The sequence below is a fragment of the Lissotriton vulgaris genome, chromosome 3_1 (genome assembly GCF_964263255.1).
Source record: "Lissotriton vulgaris chromosome 3_1, aLisVul1.2, whole genome shotgun sequence".
Taxonomy (NCBI): Eukaryota; Metazoa; Chordata; class Amphibia; order Caudata; family Salamandridae; genus Lissotriton; species Lissotriton vulgaris.
This window is the reverse complement of record NC_141689.1, coordinates 1,276,647,513-1,276,673,838: the sequence shown is the minus strand read 5'-3', so window position 1 is coordinate 1,276,673,838 and position 26,326 is coordinate 1,276,647,513.

Below are 26,326 nucleotides of genomic sequence, written 5' to 3'. Positions count from 1 at the left end.
TTTTTGTCTAGAATCACACTGAGCATCTGGGTAAATTAAGGAATTATACTTGCACCCTTTTCCATAATCTGACCTGTCTCTCCTCACAGTCTACCTCTCTCTGCTTATACTGTCCCCTCTCTTCTGATATTTCCCCTCTTTCCTTATTTTCACTTGTCTTTCCTCATAGTGCTGCTTGTTCTCATAGTCACTCTTGTCCTCTTAGTCACCCTCTGTCCGCATTGTCTCCTCTGTCTCCTAATTGTTCCCCTTCTTTTTATACTCCCTCCTCTGACCTCTTAATCCTCCCTCTCTCATCATACCTCCGTCTTCACAATTCCCCAGTCCATATACATAGACTGCTGCATACACTCTTGGGCAGATTTACAAGCCCCTTGGGACTCTTTCTTGTTCTATTGTGTCTCATTTTTGGATGTAATGTTGGCAAAAAAATAGTGCAGCAAATTGGAAATGTATTTGCAAAATGAGTCAGGATTGTCCACTGAAATGTAGTGGTTATATACATGGAATGTGTTCAGTCACTTAAACATTTTAGTGTGGTAAATGTGTTTTGGTAAAATGTATGGTTTTACATTTTTTGTCTAGAAACACACTGAGCGTCTGTGTAAATTAAGGAATTATACTTGCACTTTTTTCCATAATCTCCCCTGTCTCTCCTCACAGTCTACCTCTCTCTGCCTGTACTGCCCCCTCTCTTCTGATATTTCCCCTCTTTCCTTATTCTCACTTGTTTTTCCTCATAGTGCTGCTTGTTCTCATAGTCCCGCCTGTCCTCTTAGTCCCCCTCTGTCCTCATTGTATACCCTGTCTCCTAATAGTCCCCCTTCTTTTTATACTCCCTCCTCTGTCTTCTTAATCCTACCTAGGACATAGTAGTAAATAGTAATATGCATGGTGTCATAGTTTTTTGTCTAATATCACACTTTGTCTCTGTGTACATTATGGAATTATGTTTGCCCCTTTTTCATATTTTCTACACTCTCTTATCAAACTCCGTCTTCTATCCTCTTACTCCTTCCTATCTGATTATACTACCTCCTTTTTCTTATATTTCCCTCTCTCCTTATACTTCTCTTTTCTCTTCATATTTGCCTTTCTTTTTGCATAGTTCCCCTACTCCTCATAATCTCTCCTGTCTTAATATTCATCCCTGTCATCATAGTTTTTACTGTTTCCACATAGTACTCTCTCTCTCCTTATACACACAGTCTTCTCTTATATTTCTGTTTTCTCCACATTTTTGTCTCTCTCTCTTTATATTCCTTCTTCTTTTCTCATATATACTCTTTTTTCCTCATATTCTCCATTTCTTCTTATTTTCGCTCTTCTTTGCACATACTTCACATTCTATTCTCTTATTTTTGTTTCTCTTCTCATACTCTACTCTCTCTGCTCACACTTCTCCTCTCTTTTCTTATACTCCCGACTCGGTCTGATATTCTTCGATTTTCTTATTGCCATATTGGCTCAGGGGTTAGAGGCGGCAGACCCGGAAGCCGAGATCGGCCCTGGACCAGGGTTCAATTCCCTTGGGCTAAAAATTCCACAGACTCGATAATTCTCGCTCCGGTGCCTTCTCAACTCACGGGTTCACACTCTGCGACTCTGGGCAATAGCTTGATTAATCTCCACAACGGCCCCTCGCGGCGGGATGCCTGGCTTTCACCTTGTGGATACCCTGCCGGGGTTATCTCACAGGGGAATATCAGGACGGGTTCCCTAAGCAAGCGCCGGGAAACCCACTGCGGGTAGCTGTGCGCTATATAAGCTCAAATACAAATATTCCTCTCATCATTCTCACTCCTGTCCTTATACTCCATCCTGCTTTCATATTTTCCTCTCTTTTCTCTAACTTTTCCCTGTCTCCTCATACTATTCCCTTTTAATTATATTCCCTTTTGTCCTATACTCCTTCTCTTTGTGTTCGTCTCCTCCTGTCTCTCTTGATATTCTTTTTGTGTTTTCATTTTGTCTTGTCTCTCTTTATACTTCCCATTTCTGTTCATATCGCCTGTTCTCTTCTCTTACTCCTCCTTGACTCCCTGTCTATACTTTGCAGCACATTCCTCATACAACCGACTTTTCATACTGACCTCTCTCTTTATATTTGTTTGTCTTGTCATACTCTTCCCTCTTTCGCCATACTCTTTTCATTCTTCATAATCTACCATCTGTTTATATTCCTTCCTTTCTCCTCATAGTGTATCCTCTGTTTTTGTACACCCTTTTTCTTCTAATGCACCACTTTTTTTCACATTATCCCTGCTCTCTTCTCGTACTCTTCTGACTCTTGTTATATTCACTCCTCTTTCCTTATATTTTTTTTGTCCTTATACTAGTGTCTGTTTCCACATATTCCTTGTTTTCTGTATATAGTCCTTGTCTCTCTGATTATACTGCTCCCTTGTCTCCTCACAGTCTGTCTCTTTCTTCTTATACTCTCCCTTCTCTCGTCATACTGCCACCTTTCTCCTCATACTCCTTCTTATCTCGTCATACTTTCCAGTCTTTTCATAGTTTCTTTATCCCCTTATTCTACAGTGTCTGCTAATATTATTTTTTTATTTAAATATCCCGTTGTCTCATAGTCCTCTTTCTCTTGTTGTAACTTCTTCTATTTTCATACTTCCACGTTTGTTGTGATAATCGCCCCTCTCTTCTTATAAGTAATATAATAGTGTATTTTATACATTTATTTTTCTAAAGTGATATATATTTTTATAATAGATTCTCATGATCAACACTGAAAAAAAGTCATCATGCCTACAAAAACTGAAAAGAGGAAAGAACGAAAGAAAGCTGTTTATTTAAAGAGAAGTCATCTACAAGATTTACCTGAAGAACAATGTGTTAATAACAAGAAAAAAAATCCTGGCAAGACAACCTAGACTTTTCTGCGAAAATTGTTAAACACTAAGAGTAGTGTGCACAAAGACAAAAATAATATTACTGTATCTGCTAAGAGGAAAGAGAAGAACCATGGAAAATCATTTTCTGAAAAAACCATGTATAGCAAAAGGAGAAAAAAACAATATAAGGAAATAAGAAATAGAGTATTGTCTAATTTGATTAAGGTAGTAAAGAATTGTAAAAAAAAGCAGTAATTTATAAGAAAAAGAAATGTATTGAAAAAGTAGTTGAGAAAGCTTTTGAATTGAAAAAATCTGTTTGTTTTAGTCATCAATAGAATTCAATCACTAGATAAGCCAATCCATTTAATGAAGGCCAAAAGTAAGTGGAGAAGAGTAATTAACAGAAGTAATGTTTCTGAGGTTTTTTGGGTGAATGGAAACATAGTTCAAGTTCTGAGCCTTTTTTTAATGAAGAGAGTTATCTTCAGAGTAATGATTCGTTGCATGCAGTTGACACTACTGGTCGTGCTGATGAGGTAAAAAATGGTTGTCATATTGAGAAAGAGAAAATTGTTCATAGAAATGGTCTTAGCTGATGAAGTTTCAGGGAGACATCCTAAAGGTCGAGTGTACACTTGGAATAGCAGTAGTATTTGTAGTGTACGGCAGGAATCTATTGACTTTTTACGCAATTTCTTACGTAACTATACTAAGAAAAGTGTTAAACAAAAGAGTAAGATGTTGCGAGGACTAGACCCTTGCAGAGTGAGAGAAAATACTGGTTTGCAAGGTCTGGCTTGTCTTTCTAAAAAAGTATGTCGAAGTATTTTTCACCATTTTAGGATGCTAGCAGTACATCATACTGAAATGAGGAAATTAGAATGCAAAAAGTCCAGCACTAATGTAAAAAAAGTTGAACAGTTCTCCTTTGCGTGGATCTGTATCAGATGTAACAAACATGTGTGATGAAATTCAGGTTAGTTACTTTTTATTCTGAAGAAGACAGTGCAGAAATAAATTTGTTAATAGAAGGAAATGTAGAAGAGAATGTACAACATTGTAATACAGAACAATTTGAGAGAGAAATTTCAAAGTTCAAGGTGATTTCAGGTGAAAGACCAAATTATTCTTGTATTTGTTGTCGACGTACTCATGATAAAAATCAGACCAGGACTGCTGATCTGTATTTAAAATGTGAAAAGGAAAATAATAATGAGTGGATGAAATTTGCAACCTATTTGTTGGTAGAGAATTGTTTTGATTTGGGTTCTGATCAGGGTATTTTTAAATATTGTTATAACAAATTAGACGAGAACAAATTGCCTGCCAGAGCTGTGCATAATAATCTTGAGTTGGTAAATATTCCTTCTGAACTGATAGATTTAAATACTTATGAGTCTATTCTTATTCAATGTGTGCATCCTTTTCAGGCTATTGTTCGTATGGAGCCTAAGACAGGGAAATTGCCTCCTTCATATTTACAGAGATGATTAAAGGGAAGAGTTGTATATTTGCCTCTAGATTTAAAGAAAAATATTGAAACAATTGGTGTAAAAAATGTAGAAGATGAACCTTTAGTTATTCTTGTTAATGGCGTTACTACTAAGAGTAAGAAAATCTGGAAGGAATTAGTGGATGTTAGGAAAGTGAAAAAGGCAACGTTGTATCTGGTAAAAAAAAATCTATATTATAAAAATGTGTTTGTGAGACAAGAAATAACTGTAGAAGAAGATAGTGATTTGCCATCTGGACAAATTGAAAAAGTGGATGTGTCCAGAACTGAAGAAATCTACGAACATTTCAGTGTTCATCCACTGCATCCTAAAGTAGTGATGGAAATACTATAGAGTTATTCCAAATGAAAGAAGCAAAGGGAAGTCCCATTAATGTATGGGAAAAAAGCTTAGAAGCTCATTGTTTCCCTCAGTTGTTTCCCACAGGAAAAGGAGGATGATATGATGACCGACCTGTGCAGATTTCTGCATCTGAATACCGGACATCAAGATTGTATGCAGAACATCCAAGATTTCGACAATGTATTCTGTATTTGTTTCATCTTTTGATTGAGAGTGATTTGTCTGGACTTTCTTATGCAGTAAATCATATACTGAAAATAGGTGTACATCTGCAAAATGTTTCGGCAAAGGAACTTATGGATAAAGTACACCAGAAAGATAATGTTTTGGAATCTCAGATAATTAATCTCATGGCATGTCAGCGTGGTACTAATGAGTACTGGTACCATCATCATGGAGAACTTAAATGTATGCTAAGGCACTTAGGAACTCCTACATCATTGTTCCTTACTCTAAGCTGTGCTGAATATGTTTGGGATGATTTACTTCAATTTCTTCGATAGGCAAATCCAAATATACTAAATATTGAATACAAGACACCTGGAGAATTGTGCTCTTTGGATCCAGTTAATATATGCAGATATTTCAATCATAGATTTAAAGCTATGATGTCTTTTATCACCAATAAAAAAAATCCTCCTCTTGGAGAGGTTCTGGACTTCTTTTGGAGAAAGGAGTATCAAGCAAGAGGTGCTCCTAACATACATATGCATATATGGATTAAAGATGCTCCCAAATTTGGAACAGCCTCAGATGATACTGTGTTGTCTTTTATTGAAGAATATGCTACATGTGATGTACCCAAAAGTACACAAGATAAGGACTTAAGACAACAAGTCTTACCATTCTATAGCCATCGTTGTGAGAAATACTGTCGTCAAAATTACAAATCTAAGGACCAATTCTACACCAAATTCCATTTTGCATTTCCACGACCTGTAATATCGAACGGTAGAGTGAACAGGTTTATGTCATCTTTGCGACAAACTATCACAAGAAAGTCTCCAAAAAATACCTACAACTTAGGAAGAAATGAAAAATCAAAATATATAAATGACTATAACCCAGTCATTTTGTCCATGTGGAATGCTAATATGGATATCCAATATGTTGCGGACAATTCCATTGCTGTTGCTCGATATGTAACATCGTACATAACAAAACAAGAAAAGACGGAAGTGAAGGAAATGTGGGGAGAGATTTCTCACGAGAAGAGTCTATGTAAGAAATTATGTACTTACAGTTTGAAGATGTTATCTCATCGAGAAATAGGAGCATATGAATCCTCTGATCGCTTATCATCTGCAAGTCTATACCCCAAATCTAGAAGAATCATTTGGGTGAGTCTAGGTCTTGCTGCAACTCGGAAACGAGTACTTAAATCTGTATGAGAAATTGAATATTTAGCTGAAAAAGAGCCAGAGAGTACAGATATTGTGAAAACAAACATGTTGGATACATATTATCCAAATAGAAGTTATCAACTTGAGAATGTTTGTCTCTATGAAGTTCTGCAAAACTATATTTTTAAACTGAATATTACAGAAAACATCAATAATGGTGTATATGCCGTGATTGGTTCTGAAGGATATTTGGTGAAACAAAGAAAAGGACACCTGACAAAAGGGAATTTTACTATTTTGCAACTTTTCAAGCCATGGCATTCAGAACTGGAATTACTTGGAGATTTTGAGAGCTATGAAGATTCCTTCAACGCAAGTAAATATACTATAGGTTGTCCTGTTTTTGCTAATTATGTGAAAATGTTGAACGACGAAATTGAGCAAGAAGCTACAATTGCAGCTGAGATTGATAGAGACAGTTCTCAAGACAGTCAAACTTCTGCTCCATTGAGTCAGGACCCACTAGGAGAACCAATTGTTCAAAATGAAGCAGCAACTGCTAAGGATGAGGTGGAAACAGCCATGTATCAAGCTCAAGGAGATGTAACAAACCTAGGAAACTTGGAAGAACATCTAAATGTTGAGCAGAAACAAATATATGAGCAAGTGAGAGATCAGATTCGCCATCGATTACTTCATGAGAAGAAAGAGTGCTCTTGTTCATCATTTGAACCTATCCAAATGTACGTGAGTGGACAAGCTGGAACAGTGAAAAGTTTTTTAATTAAAGTAATCATAACTTTTCTACAGAAAACAACTGAGTCGCATTTGTCTTGTATTGTCAATGCTCCAACTGGATTAGCAGCCCACATTAATAAACCGTAGAGCATGAAAACACATTGGAGTGCCACAAGCTATCTGGAGAAGCTTGTTGTGAAGTTTCAAGAGTCTTAAGGAAAATGAAACTTCTCATTATTGATGAGGTAAGCATGGTATCAAACTTTATGCTTGCCTTTGTGTATTTAGGAATGCAGCAAATTCTTAAAACAGAGTATGACGTATTATTTGGAGGAAAACACGTCATAGTTTTTGGAGATCTACTACAACTTACTCCTGTAAAAGGACAACCAGTGTTTAAAACACTGGCACATAAAGATACCATAAAGTCTTTGGAGAGTATTAGAAATGTTAACATTTGGTCTTTTTTTCAATATAATGAACTTATTACAAATATGCGTCAGGTAAATGATGAAGATTTTGGAAATATTCTTCAAGATATAAGAATTGGAAAAGTGACAGAACATGGCCAAAAAGCTTTACAGAGATGATTACTTCCCAATGTGTTTCCAAATGAAAATATTGTTCCTGAGGAAATATATAGGAGAATTGTAGAAAACCAATCTGTAATCTGCTTAATGCCAACACTGCATGAATGTTCTATATTAAATGAAGAAATGTTAAAGTTGGAAAATGAAAAAATTATAAAATTGCAAGCTATTCATAAAATAGAACATGAAGGAATCACCATTATTTTGACTGAAATGAATTTGTATGTATATGTAAATTGTAGAGTAATTTTAAATCGTAATTTGCATGTGGAAAAACGTTTAGTAAATGGAGCAATGGGTAAAATTGTTTAATTTGTTAATTATGTAAATAGAGATGGGACTAAATTTTTTAAAATCGAATTTGATGAAATTGCTGAAGTACAACAATTTAGTTGTTGTTCATCTCGGTTCTTGCATTTAAAAGATTTGTCTTTACGCAGAAAACAGTTTCCTATTTGTTTGGCATATGCGGTGACCATTCATAAATCTCAAGGTTTAAGTGTAGATAATGCTTTAGTGAATATTGGAAGTACCGTGTTTAAAGAGGGTATGGCATATGTTGCTTTGTCTCGAGTGAGAACTTTATCTGGATTGTACTTGATTGACTTTGATGAGACAAAGGTTAGTGCAGATGCAAATTGTGTGAAAGCGTATAATAGGTTAAGAAAAAAATATGTACCCTATTTAGGTCGATATCCAGTTTTTGAAAAGCGTTTGGTAGGTAGAAAAAGAAGATTTGAGAACATCTGTTGTGAAACTGTAGAGAAAGGAAAAAAACAAGATGAAGTTGTGCCTGCAAGGAAAAAGAAAAAGGACAGTGTTGAAGAGAAGGTTGGTTATCGGGTTGAAAATAGTTGTGGTGTCAACTGCTATGCTAATGTAGTTGTAATTTTTTCTTGAAAGTTTGCAACAGCAAATTGTTAAAAATCGGGATGAAAAATTCTGTTCATTGTTGTATTCTGTTTATGAGAAATGTAGTAGTGAAAAAAGTAAAATTCAAAGTGTTTCTGCTAATCGAAATGTTTTAGACATATGTTCTGGTTCTCCTCATTTTACGCAGAATATTCAGCAAGATTGTCAGGAATTTTTAATGTTTATGCTTGGTGCATTGGAAGATGACGGTATAGATATTGAAAACCTTTTTGGCCTTTCTTATAAATGGCAACATGACTGTGCAAATTGTTTGTTTACATGTACCAATAACATAGACACTGAAAGATTCATATATTTGACTTTACCAGACTGTGACTCAGTGTCTTTTAACAATCTAGTTAAAGAAGCAAGTCAAAACATGGAGTGTAGCTAATGTAAATCAGAAATGTCATCAACATTATTTATAGAAAGATATGGACAGTATGTAATTTTAATGCTGCAACCTTGTAGAGCTGATGGAAGAAAATTAGAAACTTTAATTAAAAATGTTGTAGCTACTGAAGTATCAATATCAGGAAGAACTATTGGAGCTGTTGCAACTATTTTTCATGATGGACCTTCTACAACATCTGGACATTACACTGTGTATTTAAAATGTCTGAAAGGTTGGATACATTGTAATGATAGTCAATCAGTTTTTAAGAAAAGTTTGCCTAAAGAGTTACCAAATTCTTACCTAATATTTGCAAAGACAAAATTTGGCCTTTCAGGATTACTGCTGTTAAGGTAGATTCGTCTATGTTGTAGAGTATTTTGTAAGTGAGGGTGAGGAGCTTGAAGGTGATCCACTTGTTGATGTTGAGACAGTGTAGGTGTATCAGGTCGTGAATTATGTGGCTGGAGCAGAGGACATTGAAGATCAGTCAGGTGGAGGTGTTTTGGATTTGATGTAGTCGTTGTAGGTGTTTGGCTGGAATTCTTGTGTAGTGTGTGTTGCCACAGTATAGTCTGCTGCTAATGAGGGCCTGTGTTACTGTTCTTCTTCTTTTGGTTAGGATCTACTTGTAAATGTTGTGGAGCATGTGGAGGGTGTTATAGCAGTATGAGGAAATGCTGTAGACTTGTTTACACATGTAGAGGGCGGAGTTAAGGATGAATTATAGGTTGTGTACATGGTCAGTAGGTGTTGGTACTGTTCACAGTGTAGTTGGCCAGCAGGAGTCATCTGAAGCTGAGGGGGTGGGTCTGAGGATGAGTACCTTCATGTTGTGCGAGTTCAGGTTTAGAGAGCTGCTCCTTATCCAGTTGGTGACATCCTTAATTGCGTTGTGGAGGTTGTTTTTTGTGGTATGTGGCTCCTTGGTGAGGAAGAGGATGAGCTGAGTGTCGTCGGAGTAGGAGATGATGTTGAGGTTGTGATGGCGGGCCACTTGTGTGAGGGTGGCCATGGAGATGTTGAATAGTGTCGGGCTGAGGGATGAGCACTGGGGGACGGTGCAAATTATGTCAGTGGTTTTGGATCAAAAGGATGGGAGGCAGATGCTCAGGGTTACTATTGAACAACTTTCAAACTAAGAATTTCCCACATACTATTTGGCCATGGGGAAAAGTATGTGAAACCATTAAGGACTTTTTGTTGTACATTTTGTCAGCATATATTTGTAAGTAACATTATTTATAATGGAAGAAAAATCATGATAGTGTTTTGTTATTTGAACCCCTTCCCTGCTGATGACGGGCTCAGCTTGTCATGAGGCTTACCTGCCGTGTGCTGATGACGAGCTGAGCACGTCATGTAACGCGGTATTTTGAAAAATGCCGCACACAGCGGGAAAAGCTGCTGCAGCGATGCGGTTAAGATTGTTTGACATACCTCATAGTTACGTAAGAAACTGGTCTTAGAGAAAAACATTTAACATGTGTTTTATTTCTATTTTTTAGATTGTTTTTGAGATTACTGTTTTTTTTTTAAGATAATCTTATTGATTGTCTTTTTTTTGCCCGCTGTTATGTGATGAGTACTATTGAACTCACTGTTTCTAGTGAAAGTCAATATATTCTGAGAACAGCAAAAAGGCAAATAAAATGCTTTAAAAATTATTTTGTGTTGTTAAAGATAAATTATAAATGTATTTCTTTTGTCTTCTACAGATGCTAATATTATAATATTTTTTTATTTTTTATTATTTATTATTTTGAAGATAAGTATTTGTAACTGTTAAAAATGAACGATGGGGGGTACTCTACAGAGCTGAAGTAACAGAACGTGGATGGAGTACATAAGTATGTAAAGATGGTTTGTATCTTTTAAACAAATTTGAAGAAATTTAAAAAAGATATACTGAGTGTACCTGCATTCTTTGCATTTTACTACAACACATCTACTACTTTGGAACTGGTAAGGTGAATAGATATGTTGTACTTTTTTTAGTACTGCATTTTATTATAATAGCCTTAGTTTTTCCTATAGTGATAAGGAGTGGCTGGTTTGAAAATGTAAGAAAATGTTATAACTAGAAATTCATATAAGCAATTTTATTGATATAATCTTATAAAGTAGTTGAGAATGGTATTTGCATAATATTTTTTAAGGGGAAAAATAGTTGATAAGGCTAGTTTTGTATTATGTATTAGGAAAGACGATAACATTAAGTGTTTATGTTTTTCTACAAGGAACAGCAACATAAAAAATTTCACTATGGAAGAAGAACAGAACAATATAGGAGATAGTTTCGAAATTAGTAGCACTCTCATAGAGGAGCTAAATATACCTTTCATGGGGAGCGAGAATGAAGATGAAAATATTGGTGCTGCAGATATTAGCTGTGATTGTGCAAGCATTAGAGGACTTCTAGTTTCATCATATGACTTTTGAAATTGATAATCAAGAAAATGAAATATCAGATGAAATCATGTTAGAAGCTGCATTCAAGTATGTAATGTTACAAGAATAAATATTTTATTAAAAAATAATAATATTTGTCAGAGACTCTTCTTGCAGAATTGTAATCATTCAGCTAGTATCCAAGGACTCATGGTGCAAAGTGGGCCTTAGGGCATGTACTGCTTCAAACCCCTATTGATTATGTATGCACTCTTCTATGCACCAGCAAACTTGTCTTTTATTCCTTTTATTTCCATGTCTTTATCCTTTCAGTTCTAGCAAAGTCTTTGTGATTGCTGATTCCGTATTGTACTGAGCTATTCAGCAGAATGTACTTATCTATGCGCTGTGCTAAAAATGAACTTATTTTAAATTCAGTCAGGCACTCTGCTTGCAGAACTGTAATTATCCAAATAATCATGGAGGAAAGTAGGCCTTAGGCCATGGACTACTTTAAACCTGTATAGACTATTCATGCAGTCTTTTATTTACCTGCAAACTAGTCCTTTATACATTGAATTCCCCAGTCTGTATCATTAGACTTTCTGAAATCACTCCCACTCTACTGTTTCAGTATTGTAGTGAGCCATTCAGCAGTATTTCATTATGTATGTACTGTGGTAAAACTGAAACTGTTATAAATTGAGGTAGGGCTTTTCTTTGCAGAACTGTAATTATCCACTCAGTATCTAAGTACTCATACATTAAAATAGGGCTTATGTCATATACTGCTTGAAACTCCTATAAACTTTATATGCAGTCTTTTATGCACTGGTAATCTTGTCTTTTATACCTTCAATTTCCCAGTCTGTATCCTGACACTTCCAGCAAACACTATTACACTACTGTTTCAGTATTATATTGAGCCACACAAAACTATGTGCTTATCTATAAACTATTCTAAAAGTGAAGCTGCTATAAATTCAACCAGACAGTTTCCTAGCAGAATTCTAATTATTCAGCCAGTACCGAAGTACTCATGAGGTAAAGTGGGCTTTAGGGCATGGACTGTTTCGAACCCCTTTTGGCTATGCACGCACTGTTCTATGAACCGGCAAACATGTGTTTTAAACCTTCAATTCCCTAGTCTCTATCCTTATACTTTCAGCAAACACTCATTGCGGATTCAGTATTGTACTGAGGTAATCATCGGAATGTTCTTATGTATGCACTGTGGTAAAAATGAAGCTCTTATAAATTCAGTCATGCAGTCTCTTTGCAGAAGTGTAGTTATACAGTCAGTACCCAAGTAATTATAGAGCTAAGTATGCCTTAGGCCATGGAGTGCTTTAAAACCCGTATAGACTATGCATGCAGTCTTCTATGCACCTGCACACTTGTTTTTTATACCTTCAGTTCCCCACTCTATATCATTATACTTATAGCAAAAACTCTGACATTGCTCTACTTATCTATACACTGTTGTAAAAGTGAAGCAGTTACACATTCAGCTTGATACTGCTTGCAGAAGTCTTATCATCCAGTCAGTACCCATATATTTGTCTAGTAACATAGGCCTTAGTATATGGAATGGTTCAAACTTCAGTTTACTGTACATGTACTCTTCTATGCACCTGAAAACTTGTCTTTTAAACTTTTAATTATCCAGTCTCTATCCTTATACTCTGTCCAAACACTTTGCTACTACTGTTTCAGTATTGTACTGAGTCATACAGCAATATATGCTTGTCTATTCACTGTACAAAAAGTGAAGCAGTTATACATTCAGCTCTACACTCTCCTTGGAGAAGTGTAATCATTCTGCCACTACCCAAGTAGTCATGCAGCAAAGTAGGCCTAAGGGTATGGACTGCTTCAAACACCTATATTTAATAAATGCACTTTTCTAAACATCTGCAACCTTGGCTTTTAAACTTTGAATTGCCTAGTTTTTATCCTGACACTTCATGCAAACATTCTGCTACTGCTATTTTAGTATTGCAGTGAGTCATACAGCAGTATGTTCTTATGTATGCACTGTTCTAAAAGTGAAGGTGCTATATATTCAGCTAGACAATTTCCTTGTAGATGTGTAAGCATTCAGTCTGTTCCCAAGTAGTCATGCACCAAAGAAGGCCTTAGGGCATGGACTGCTTCAAATCCCTATAGACTATGCATCCACTGTTCTATACTCTATACACCGGCTAACTTGCCTTTTATACCTTCAATTCCCCAGTCTATTGTTAGACTTTCACCAAACAGTATCACACTACTGTTTCAGTATTATAGTGAACCATACAGCTATGTGCTTATCTATACACTGTTCTAAAAGTAAAGCTGATATACATTAAGCTAGACACTCTTCTTGCAGAATTGTGATCATTCAGGGCCTCATTTATGAGCCCCCTTGCGCCATTGAAACGTGATGTTCCATGGCGCAGCTGTCTGCGTGATATTTATCAGGCAGCACTAAGCCACTTTTTTGTGCGTACTGCTGCCTGATAAATATCAGCCCCTTTAACGCAGTGTTCTGCCTTAAAGGGGCGCGCAATGGGTGTTGCTTGGGGTGTTCCCAGCAACTCCTGCGGCCTTTTGACACTGCCCCAGATCACGAGAAATAGTAAAACTGATGCAGTGCCAAAAGGTTACGCCTGGCGTAAGAAAGGCATAAGAAAGGCGCAACGGGGAAAAATAGTTTTATTTCTCCTCGTTTTCCTTTTTCTATGTGTGCTGCATTCTGCAGTACACGTAGAAAAAGGAAAAGCCTCTTGTGATTATTTTTGTACAGAAAGGTTTCCCTACCTGTCCAAAAATAATCAACCCTGCAATGCAGGCACCCTTGCACCATTGTGCAAAGGTGCCTGCGTTGGCGAAGGCAGAACATTGTGCGCCTGCGCAGGGGAAAAGGACAGGAATGCACCGTATCTTATAGATATGGCGCATTCCTGCCATTTTCTTTTGCCGTAGGGAAGCGGAGCAGGAAGGCCTGCTGCACTTCCCTACGGCAAAATCTCATAAATGAGGCCCTATGTCAGTAGCCAAGTACTCATGGTGCAACGTGGGCCTTAGGGCATGGAGTGCTTCAAACCCCTATAGACTATGCATACACTGTTCTATGCACCTGCAAATTTGCCTTTTATACGTTGAATTCCGCCGTCTCTATCCTTACACTTCCACCAAACTCTCTGTCACTCTTTGTATAGTTTTGTAGTGACTCATTGATCAGTGTGTAGTAAGGCATTCACTACAATAAAACAGTAATCAGTAGATGTACAATAAGTGGTACATCCCAAGAGATATGCCAGTTATTGTGCACTGTGACATCACCACCATGGATGCACCGTATTTACAATATGGTGCACTATGGGGCAAAAATGGCACAGATATGTGATGTATCTGTGCTGTGAATATGGCACATTGCTTGACTTGCGTTGGAAGCACAATGCAGCTCCAGCAATGCTCTTTGGGCCCTATGCTCATAATGTTTTGTCAATCCTTACACCTGCTTCAAGCAGATGCAGGGATTTGACGCAGTATAAGCCCAAAAGTGACTGAATGAAATCTTATAGATTTTACTTAGTCAATTTTTGGAGGCGTTCCTGCGCCAGAACACCCCCCCCCGCGCAGGAAAGCCTCCTTCTGGCGCAAGGCTTTACAATGTGATGCACCTTCCAAATGCGTCACATTGTATATACCACAAACCATGGCACATCTTTTGCACCACCGACGCAACAGCTGTGTAAAAGAGGCACGAGGGGGTTGTAAATCTGCCCCAACACATACAAATGTATCCAGGCAGTTTCACCTGCAGTGCAAATTGAAGCATAGACTTATAACATATTTATGTGCATATGTTACATTCAAGTGCTTCGGAGGTACTACAGTATACTATCGGTAAACAACTTATGGATTTATGCTGTAGCACTTCCTTATAGTTCTGCACTTTCACATTCAACATACACTACTAATGTATTCATTCATTCATTTATGAACTACACATTCATTCTGACAAACTTTTACACACTAACATAGAAATATAGTTCTTTCTTTGAGCAGTGAAGGTAGTTCTGAAAAGTACAGTTTTTTTTGTCTTTTTAGTTTTCTATTTTTTTTCAAAAGGTTTTTTAAATTGTTTTTTTTAAACCCAAAAAATGGAACTGGAAACAAAAAAACTGTGGAACAGGAACAAAAACGTTTTAAAAAAAATTAATGTTTTGGGTAACGGTGCTCTTCTTGCCTCTTTACAATGAGGTCAACAGACTGCTCACCATAACAAAGTAATTATTTGCAATATTTACAATGAAAAGTGAGTTCTGCAAACTGTGGCATAATTATGGGATGCGGACTGCTTGGAGGAGGTGGTGGTGCAGTTGAGGTGCTAGCAACTGCAGGTGGAGGATTATCTTGCAAGATTTGAGTTGCCACCCTTGTATAGTTGTTAATGGTCTTCGCACCAGGCCTCGTGCTAACAAAATCATGCAATATCTTCGAGATGCCGATGCGGGGATTATTATCCTCCAGGAGACACATTTAATCGAAAGCGAGATGCTGGAACTGGTAGGAAGGAATAGATGGATAGAATCCTCAATTTCAACATCACAAGGATTTAATACGCGAGGGGTCTCTATTCTATTTAAGAAATCCGTTAGGTGCAAAATCATACAGCAGAAAGTAGACTCTGGAGGAAGATGGGCCATTGTAGCAATAGAGTTAGGAGGATCGAAGTTAACACTAGTGGGCTATTATGGCCCGAATATTGATGATCCCTCCGCATTGGAATCCTTATTCAACCACTTGTTGAGTTTCCCTGATCCCGTGATCATAGCTGGTGATTTTAACATTACTCTGAATCCACTTCTGGACAAATCCGCTAATAGTAGACAGAATAGTATTTCTAAATCCAGAAGCTGTCTTATAGGGTTAATGAACCAATATGGATATATGGATATCTGGAGGCTCAGAGAGAGTCAGAGGCAAGACTTCTCATTCAGGAACTTTAAGTACAGACATAAATCTAGAATTGATTTCATACTTACTAGTAGATCTTTGGTTGATGATATCACCTTAGTACAATATATCCCAATACATCTCTCTGATTATTCAGCTATGAAGCTTGAATTAAAACTGGACACGGCACCTGCTATCAGAATGTGGTCCTTTGACAGGTCTTAACTCTCATCAATTGAGGATATGGAATTCTTACAGTCAGAAGCTCGCTACTTCTTTAGCACTAATACTGGTACAGCTTCAACAGGTATTGTATGGGACGCATTTAAATGTACATTAAGAGGCCTCGTAAAGAATAAGGTAGCCTATAGAAGAAGACAGTACATAGAGGAAGTAACCTCTATCGAGGATAATATTATGATAGTTCAGACTGACATTGATAGAGTTGGGTTAATAGACAACCAGGACCTATCCTTAAAACAAGAAGAGTTGGTCAGATTAAATAACACTTTATCGGCAATCTTAAAGAAACGTATCTTGCAGAAATGGGAGGCAAGTAAGATCTCCCATTTCCAATATGGGGAAGGGGCAGGGAAATTACTTGCCTGGAAAACAAAATCAGATCGGGCTCTAAACAACATTTACTCCGTTACTTCAGCGAGGGGCACCTTTTCCAGGGACGAAGTTATCAGAGAAATTTTTAGAACCTTCTTTCAATCTATATACCAAGGTGATCTTAATGTTACTCAGAACGACATCATGAGTTGGCTGGAAGGTATTTCCCTACCATCTTTAACATCAGTACAGAGCTGCTCCCTGGAAGAGGAAATAAGTTTAGCAGAGGTAGAGGAGGCTATAAGGGGAGCAAAGGGTGGAAAGGCTGCAGGCACTGATGGTCTACCAAGTGAAATATATAAAAAACTGATCTCAGAGGTGTCTCCAGTCCTAGTATCCCTATTTAACCAAATCTTAAGAGAGGGCGCATTGCCACTTGAATCCTGGGATAAAGCCTCCATAACCCTTATCTTGAATCCTGGTAAACCTGCCACAGATTGTGGTTCATATCGGCCCATTTCCATCTTAAACGCTGACTACAAGATCTTTGCCTCAATCTTGGCCAATAGGCTGGGCCGGGTAGCGCCTGACATTATAAATCCTATTCAAAAAGGATTAATAAAAGGGAGACAGATGTGTGAGCTTACCTACGAACTATTGGGCTCCATAGATATGGCTATAAAAGAGGCTACGCCTTTGTCTGTCCTCACGTTGGATGCCACCAAGGCCTTCGATAGGGTGAATTGGCTACACCTGTTGGAGGTCTTGAGGAGGTTCAACGTTGGAGATAGATTCCGTAGAGCGATAAATCTGCTATATTGTAGCCCGTCAGCCTCACTTCTGATAAACGGGTGCCTAACGGAGCCATTCAGGGATACGAGGGGAACGAGACAGGGCTGTCCCCTATCTCCCCTCCTTTTCGACTTATACATCGAACCCTTTGCCCAAACCCTAAGAGACAACGCACTCATTAAATCTTTTACTTTTGGTGATTTGGATAAAAAGGTGGAACTTTAGTCGGACGATGTTATGATTTTCACTACAAATTATGATGAAGCATATCCAGAAATAATCGATTTGGCTGCCAAATTTTGAAAAGTCTCAGGGTATGAGATTAATGCCTCAAAGACAGAGTCAATGTCCTGGAATATCAATACAACAGGCAATAACATAACATCTAAAACTCAAATTTGTTACCTGGGGATAAACATAGTCAAAGACATCAACTTAATCGCTTCATTAAATTTTACCAAAATAGCAGCAGAGTGCCGGAAGCTTATGAGAGACTAGTCACATTTTCCTCTCACCTTCATAGGTAAGGTCAACCTGGTTAAGATGAGTATTTTGCCTAAGATTTCGTTTCTATTCAATTCAATTCCTTTTTTTTTTGACTGAAAATTAATTTCAAAACTACAGAGCGCGATTACTAATTTTATCTGGAATAGCAAGAGCTCTAGAATCTCTTGGAAAAAAAACAGACGTCGTAGGGAGAAGGGAGGGCTGGCTGGACCAGATTTACAAGTCTATGCATGGGCGTTCCAGCTTTCGCATACACGCATGCTGCTTAAAACTCCTACAGCGACAGGGATGGGCTGCCTGTTCACTGCATTATTGCACTGTGAAAGAGTAGATCAAACTGGCTTCTTGTTTAAATTTGGAGACCCCAAATTTCTTAAAAAAAATAAAATTGAAGGTACTACAAGGGATTGCATCTACATGGTACAAAGTGAGGCAAGCAACCAAAGTGAGTTACTACTCAGGGAAGGCTCCTATATGGAACTTACCAGTTCCCCCTCCATGGACAATGGACACACTTACTAATCCACTAAGAGTTGCTGGTATCAATATATGGGAAGATTTGTTTATGGATGGGTCTTTGCTTCCATGGGACTACCTAATTAACAAAGTTGGTCCAAGCCTGTCGAGATTTAAATACATTCAAATCTCTAGCTGGGCACAGTCATATAAAGAGCAGCCAGTACGGATTAGTAGTCTACCTATAGGCGGTAATAGCGATTTGGTTACTTGCCTATTAGATAGCCCGGTGACAAAGAAAGAAATATCACGCTGGTATAATAAAATTATGGATGAAATGGACACTAACTTTCAATTTGCCAACCTCATTATGGGCTGAATCAATCCCAGGCATCGATGTGGAAGAGCTTTGAACCACCTCCTGCGTAGTACTTTGGGATCTAGTGAAACCTGCGTGGCTTCGCAGGAACCATCTTTTTACGATACATAGGGCATACTATTCTCCACAGAGGCTGACAAAGTTCTCCTTAACGGGCCCGGTTTTATGCCCAAGATGCGGGCTCATTGCAGCATCAGACATTCACATGTTCTACGAATGTCCAAATCTGTCCGCTTTTTGGGAAGCAATTGGTAATAAGTTATCTGAGTCCTTGGATGAACACGTCTCCATAGACCTCGCTCTTGTCATCTTTGGCCTAAGAAGCAAAGTACGCAATGCCGCAACTAACTTGCTATTTTACGCCATCCTGGCGGCACGTAGGGAGATATGCAGACATTGGAAAGATGCCCAACCACCTACAGTGTACGAATGGCGAGCATCCCTTCTCCAGATTTCTAAACTCGATCTCGCCAGGGCAGGAAATCCCCGTAGGAGAGCCTTCTGGACTATGTTAGGGTAGCATTGATAAGCCTGTTTTTTTTTTTTCCCCAGGTCCTATGATTAATGCGCGCATTCCCTTCCCTTCATTCCTTGACCGAGCGTCAGGGTGTTATGGGGGCTTCGGTAATCCGGGCCTGTCTACTAAAACACAGCCCAAAGCAAGATCATGTGTGGCTTGTGTGAATTGTACTGTTGGGAATTGGTCTTCCCCCCGAACAAAAATCTCCCGCCAGCTATATGCTGAGATAGCACAGAACACAGCTGTACCTTCTTTATTGCTCTGTGGCAGTTTTTAGTTTTGATAGATTGGAGCTATGCACGTAAATGAGGATAAAAAAAAAAAAAAAAACATACACTACTAATGTATTCATTCATTCATTTATGAACTACACATTCATTCTGACAAACCTTTACACACTAACATAGAAATATAGTTCTTTCTTTGAGCAGTGAAGGTAGTTCTGAAAAGAACAGTTTTTTTTGTCTTTTTAGTTTTCTATTTTTTTCAAAAGGTATTTTAAATTGTTTTTTTTTAAACCCAAAAAATGGAACTGGAAACAAAAAAACTGTGGAACAGGAACAAAAAAGTTTTTTTTAAAAATTATGTTTTGGGTAACGGTGCTCTTTTTGCCTCTTTACAATGAGGTCAACAGACTGCTCACCATAACAAAGTAATTATTTGAAATATTTACAATGAAAAGTGAGTTCTGCAAACTGTGGCATAATTATGGGATGCGGACTGCTTGGAGGAGGTGGTGGTGCAGTTGAGGTGCTCGAAACTGCAGGTGGAGGATTATCTTGCAAGATTTGAGTTGCCACCCTTGTATAGTTATTTGGATGCAAGTTTTTCACATGGCAATCCATGTTGGCTGTACCAAAAGAGTCCTTTTTAGAGGGGCCACCGCTGGATAGAATATTGTCATAGATCATGCACGTTAATTTTGGCACGCTCACCTTCTTCCGTCCCTCAGGATAAGTAAAAAACTTCTTTCCTCTTTTTCTGAGGGGGCTCAGCAACAAATTCATCATCAGAGGAATGTTCAGATGGAGTTTGAGGAAGACCAGCCATTGCAGAGTTGAGTTCTGAAGGTCTACAGCTCCCCAGAATAGATGCTGCTCCTGAGAAATTCCAAGTAGAATGATCAAAATAGGAGGGGTCGTTTAACAGTTGGAGTAGGGAGTGTTATGAACCAATGAAATCTCTTCTTTCCAAGTCACATGGCTTTGCGTACGCTCACGGTGCGGTTACAGAGCTCTTACGCTGCGAGTACGTACGACATACCGCCGCGATTTCCGTAATTGCTTTTCAAAGTAATATACGGTTATTAAAATAAAAAAAACTACTTTTATGATTATCACAGATAATCTCTTCCCTTAATATGTACATTAAATATATAAATATATGATTTTGAACAATTAGAAACTTCCACGGCGTGCGTGTACGGGGCGCCGTATGTGACGTCACACGGAAGTGTTGATGCGACGCGTAACATCAAATCGTATTGGTAACGTATGCGCGGGTACACGCAGAGTACGATTTGCCGTACAAAGTATGGTGCGAGCACCGTGTGCGTACGGAACGATTATAAAAAAATCAATGAAAAAGGAATTATATAGAATGTAATTTTAATATATTGAAAAAAAAATTAATACAAAAATGTTTTTGAATTTAGTTTTGGTATTATTTTACATTAAAATATGAAATATAAATAAAAAAATAAAATAAATATAAATATTTATAATAAAAATGTAGAAAATTAGTATAAAAAAGAAAGAAATATATTAATTATTACATTTAAGAATTATCATTTACAAAACCTGTGAAATTGACTGCAAAAACCATAGGTTTCACACACGTTTTAGTTAGGAACTAGCATTTGAAAAACCTTTGAAATTCACTAAAAAAAAACATAGGTTTCACACACGTTATAGTTAGGAATTAGCATTTAAAAAACCGTGCAAATTCATTAAAAAAAAACATAGGTTTCACACATGTTATAGTTAGCTGGACATTTCACTCATACAAAACCTTTCACATTCCCCCATTATAGTTAGTTCAGCTAACTATAACTCGCGCGCCCACAATGCACTGCTGATGACGTCACATATTACAGCACTCATGAAATGGTCAGTGACATCACTCAAGACATCACTGATGACATCTCAAATGACATCGCTGATGACATCACTGATGACATCATCCTTGTGAAAGAGTGGCAGACCTCCTCTCACCCTAATATAACCTTTGGTACACACATTCAAAAATAGAAACTAAAATATTCAAAAAAATGGAGATACCAATACCAGTTACAACAACCTATTCAGTAATTCCAACATCTACATACACATCTACTCATTCACCAACAGTTCTATATAGTCACTCATACATGTACTCACTCATCATATGTACTCATACACCTATACATCCTGTTACACACCTACACTCATACATAGTTACTCACACACATACTCACACATGCAAATAAACATCCATTTACTTGCATATACAGCTATACACACACCACTACACTTACTTCTACAGAAACGTACACATACTTACTCTCTTGAACAATCACTTATAGAAGCACATACTTATTTATACAGGAACTCTTCCAATCTCTCACTCTCATAAATACTCACATATAAACATTAATACTCACATATACTAGTTTAAAACATATGTACTTACTGATAAAGATACTATTGAGACAGATATTCACTCACTAACACACCCATACACACACTCATCCACCCATACAGTCCTGCACACATGCTGTCTTCAAAACACATACAAACAGTGAGTCACTCATTCATGCATCAATGCGCTAAGTAAAATTCCCCAATAAACCATACAGACACTCAAAATGATACTCAAAAAACCACCTAATAACCCATATAGACACTCAAGTAGCTACTCACCAACCCATGCAGCCACTTATACACAAAGTGAGACACTGATACAAATATTTACATGTTTAAACATTACTCACTAATACATGTATTCACTAAGATATACTTATTAAGTCAGTTATACAATCAAGTTTACAAAAAAAATCAATTTAAACACTTATTTACCCATTTATTCTTCTATCGAACTTTAGATATACATATATAAAAAATATTATTTTTCAGAAAGACACACATTCACTGGATGATGTCATCAGTGATGTCATCAGTGATGTCATTTGAGATGTCATGAGTGAGGTCATGAGTGATGTCACTGACCATGTCATGAGTGATGTAATTATATGACGTCATCAGCAGTGCATTGCGGGCACGCGAGTTATAGTAAGCTGAACTACCTATAACAGGGGAATTTCAAAGGTTTTGTATGAGGGAAATGTCCAGCTAACTATAACATGTGTGAAATCTAAGTTTTTTAAAATTAATTTGCAAGTTTTTTTAAACGCTAATTCCTAACTATAACGTGTGTGAAACCTATGGTTTTTTCAGTGAATATATATATATAAATATATATATATATTACCTACTGGAGGTCGCCAGAAGGTAGTTATAGTTAGGACCTACTTTCCATAGGAAATCCACAACATTCTATTTGGAATAACTTTGGCGTCGGTGGACGAATCCTCGTGGATTTCTCCAAGAAAATGGCCTGTTCGGTTCGTCTCCTTCCTTGAAAGTTTGGGGTTGATTCATTAAGTGAGGGCCGAGAAAAAAGGGGGGTCCCAAAACATGTTTTGCCCATGCAATTTTCCATAGGGAACTTTAGCCAGGGCTACTGCCCGAACGGCTGAACGGAATTACACCAACTTTGGCAGAGAGGTAGAGTTCGGTTCGCAGATTGTGCTTTTTGTTAAATGGTGTAAATCCATTCAATAGTTTCTGAGAAAGTTACAAGTAAAATCATAGCGATATCTAGAGACAGAGTTCTACTCGCGAATGGAGATCCGTTCAATTACGAGCGCGAGCTGCATGCTGATTGACTGTGAACTGTCTGTCAACACTCGAAACCAGGAAGTGTTGGTGGCCATCTTGTGCCTCGGTAGAACCGAGTCACAAGAAAACAGTAAAACAAAGTTGAGAAATAAGGGAAGGGGGCAGGCTAGGAACATTCTGACCCTTTACGCTTGCTCGGGGGGTCATACATGGATGTTTAGGCTCTTTTTTAATTGTAAAAAAAAATCTCGGTGTACGCGCACTTAAATACATACAATTACGAGCAGGAGCTGCATGCTGATTGGTTGTCAATACTCCAAACCAGGAAACGTTGGCAGCCATCTTGTTTGTTGCGAGAGCCGAGTGAGAAGAAAACAGTAAAACAAAGTTGAGAAATAAGGAAAGAGGGCTGGGTAGAAATATTCTGACCCTATAGTCTTGGTCAGGGGGTGGTACATGGATCTTTAGGCTCAATTTTTTTTTTTTTTTTAATAAAAAATGGCGGGGTACTCGTGCAGTATTTGTACATGGTGGAAAAGGTGAGAAAAACCTAGAAGTCCATTTTATTTGTTAGGTCCCCGGGAGGGAAAATTACGGGCGCAATTTATTTGCATAATTGGGGCTTGTAAGGTGCCCGAGCACTAGGGAAAGGCACTCCTCTGGTTTTATTTTGAAGTATGCAGGGGGGGTTACGGTCCTACTCCCCGCAGTCTCGGGGAGCGGCACCCCTAGGGTCTTTTAAAAAAATAAATATTCTTTGAGCTCTCCCTCACTCTCTCCCCTTACATGTTGCGGGGAACGCCACCTTTCTGGGGTAGTAATATGTAAAATGACCTTCCAGGTCCGGGTACCTGCATTGTGTTTTTTTTTATTAATGTTGGGAGGGTGGGCTTGATAATACGTCCTTGTTAATTCCCATAGAAGCCTATGTTCTGGTGTTAACATGGGCTTCTATGGGAAATAACAAGGCTATATTATCAAGCTCATTATCGCCGTTTTATCTGCAGTTTCCTGCCAATAAAACGGCGATAATTTTACCACCGGTCCTTGATAATATGCACCTAAGTTTACAGGTAAAAATAAGAGCAATGGGCCACATTATCAACAAAAAGCGATACATTATCACCGCTTTTATCAGCAGGAAATTGCTGATAAAGTGGCGATAATGGGCTTGATAATATGCCCTTGTGAATTCCCATAGCAGCCCAGGTTAACATCAGAACGTGGGCTGCTATGGGAATTTAGAAGGGCCTATGGTTTTTTATTATTGTTGGGAGGGTGGGCTTGATAATATGTCCTTGTTAATTCCCTTAGAAGCCCATGTTCTGGTGTTAACATGGGCTCCTATGGCAAATAACAAGGCTGTATTATCAAGCTCATTATCGCCATTTTATCGGCGGTTTCCTGCCAATAAAACAGCGATAATTGTAACACTGGTCCTTGATATTATGCACCTTAGTTTACTGGTCAAAAAAAGAGCAATGGGCCATATTATTAACAAAAGGCAATACATTATTGCCGCTTTTATCGGCAGGAAACTGCAGATAAAGCGGGTGATAATGGGCTTAACACCAGAACCTGGGCTGCTATGGGAATTTACAAGGGCCTATTATAAAGCCCATTATCGCTACTTTATCAGCAGTTTCCTGCCGATGAAAGTGGCGATAATGTATCACCTTTTGTTGATAATATGCCCCTTCATTTCTATGATAGTATGTAAAACTTTCCTTTTTTTGTGTAGCAGTTGTACTCTTTACGCATGCGCAGCCTAGTTTCGAAGCCCATGTCTTTTTTCTTTTTCTTCAAATTCAACAAGCAAACCTTTATTTATTTCAGGTAGTAAATTTGTCGCTTTCTTTGCCCGGGTCGTGTCTGTTTGTCATCCGCTGCCTTACTTTTGTAATATATTAATAATCATATTTTATCTATATTTATTTGAAACGTAGTGCCGAGGCGCCAAACGTTGATTACGTACACTGTCCACCGTCATGTTAGTAGTTTTTCACTGTTATTTTTATTATATCTGTTACTTTCGTTTTACCGTCCTCCTATTTTCTCTGTGATCGATGAGATTTTGTGCTATAGACACCACAGTGTTTGTCCTTAACCTCTGATGTTATCAGACTTGGTCACACGTATACCTAAAAACTATGTTGAAGGACGTAAGCCACAGCGATTACAACGCGTGTTTGTCAACACAAAGACATTATTAAGATTATGCGTTTATCATGCGTGGTCAATGGATAGTAGTTGTAAAAGCATGCGTGGTAAAGGATGAGTGGTAAAACCATATGTGTGTTGATGGCTTCATGGTGACGATCACGCATGGTTATGACCGCGTTGTAATGGCTGTTTCCTCCCAGGACACTGCAGGTACCGGGTCTGGGCGTTGTGGACTCCAGAGCAGTAGGCGGAGGGTAACGCAGCTCCTCATACAATATAGAAATCTTTGTGGGGTGGTTGTTTCCATGGTTTGAGGGGTGTGATTGAGGCCCACACATTTAATTTTGTAGGGGGGTAAGTTTGAATGGGAAAATGTTGCAAGAGGTTTGTAAATGTGGAACACATTGTTTCGTAATATTTTGATTTATTTTCTAAGTTGTCGTCTATCCAGAGGAAATAGAGCTCAGTAGTTTTCAATCCTAGTCTTGAATATCTTACTATAGTATTTCAACATTATTTTCTTTGTGGACCGTCATACCTCCCCCCCACAAAATAAAAGAAGTATGTATTTTTTTTAATTAACTTTTATTAAAACAATAAATGTAAACGAAACTTAATTATACCTATATTAGAAACAACTAGAAAAATAACTTTAACAACAAACAATATTATAAACAAATTGTTAAATGGACTCCAAAAAATGTCCGATTGGTAATCTGCAAACAAACAAGAAAATTAGAGTTTAGAATTATGTAGATTTGAGTAAATGAGCTGAAGCATTACAAGTCTTGGTAACTCTACTGTTTTACGTGTACAGTGTACCTCATACATTTCAGTTCTGTTATAGTGCCGCGTTCAAGTGGTGTCTATATGGAAGTGCCTACTGCGTTACTGACGCAAAAGTGGCATAACGGAATTTTAAATATGCCGACTTATTTCTAATGCATTGTTATGAAGGCATTGTATATGTAGGCTGCTGTACTTACCGTTGTATAAACACTGTGAATAAACCTTTTGGCCAGTTGAATTCACAACTTCTTTTCACCAATTCTT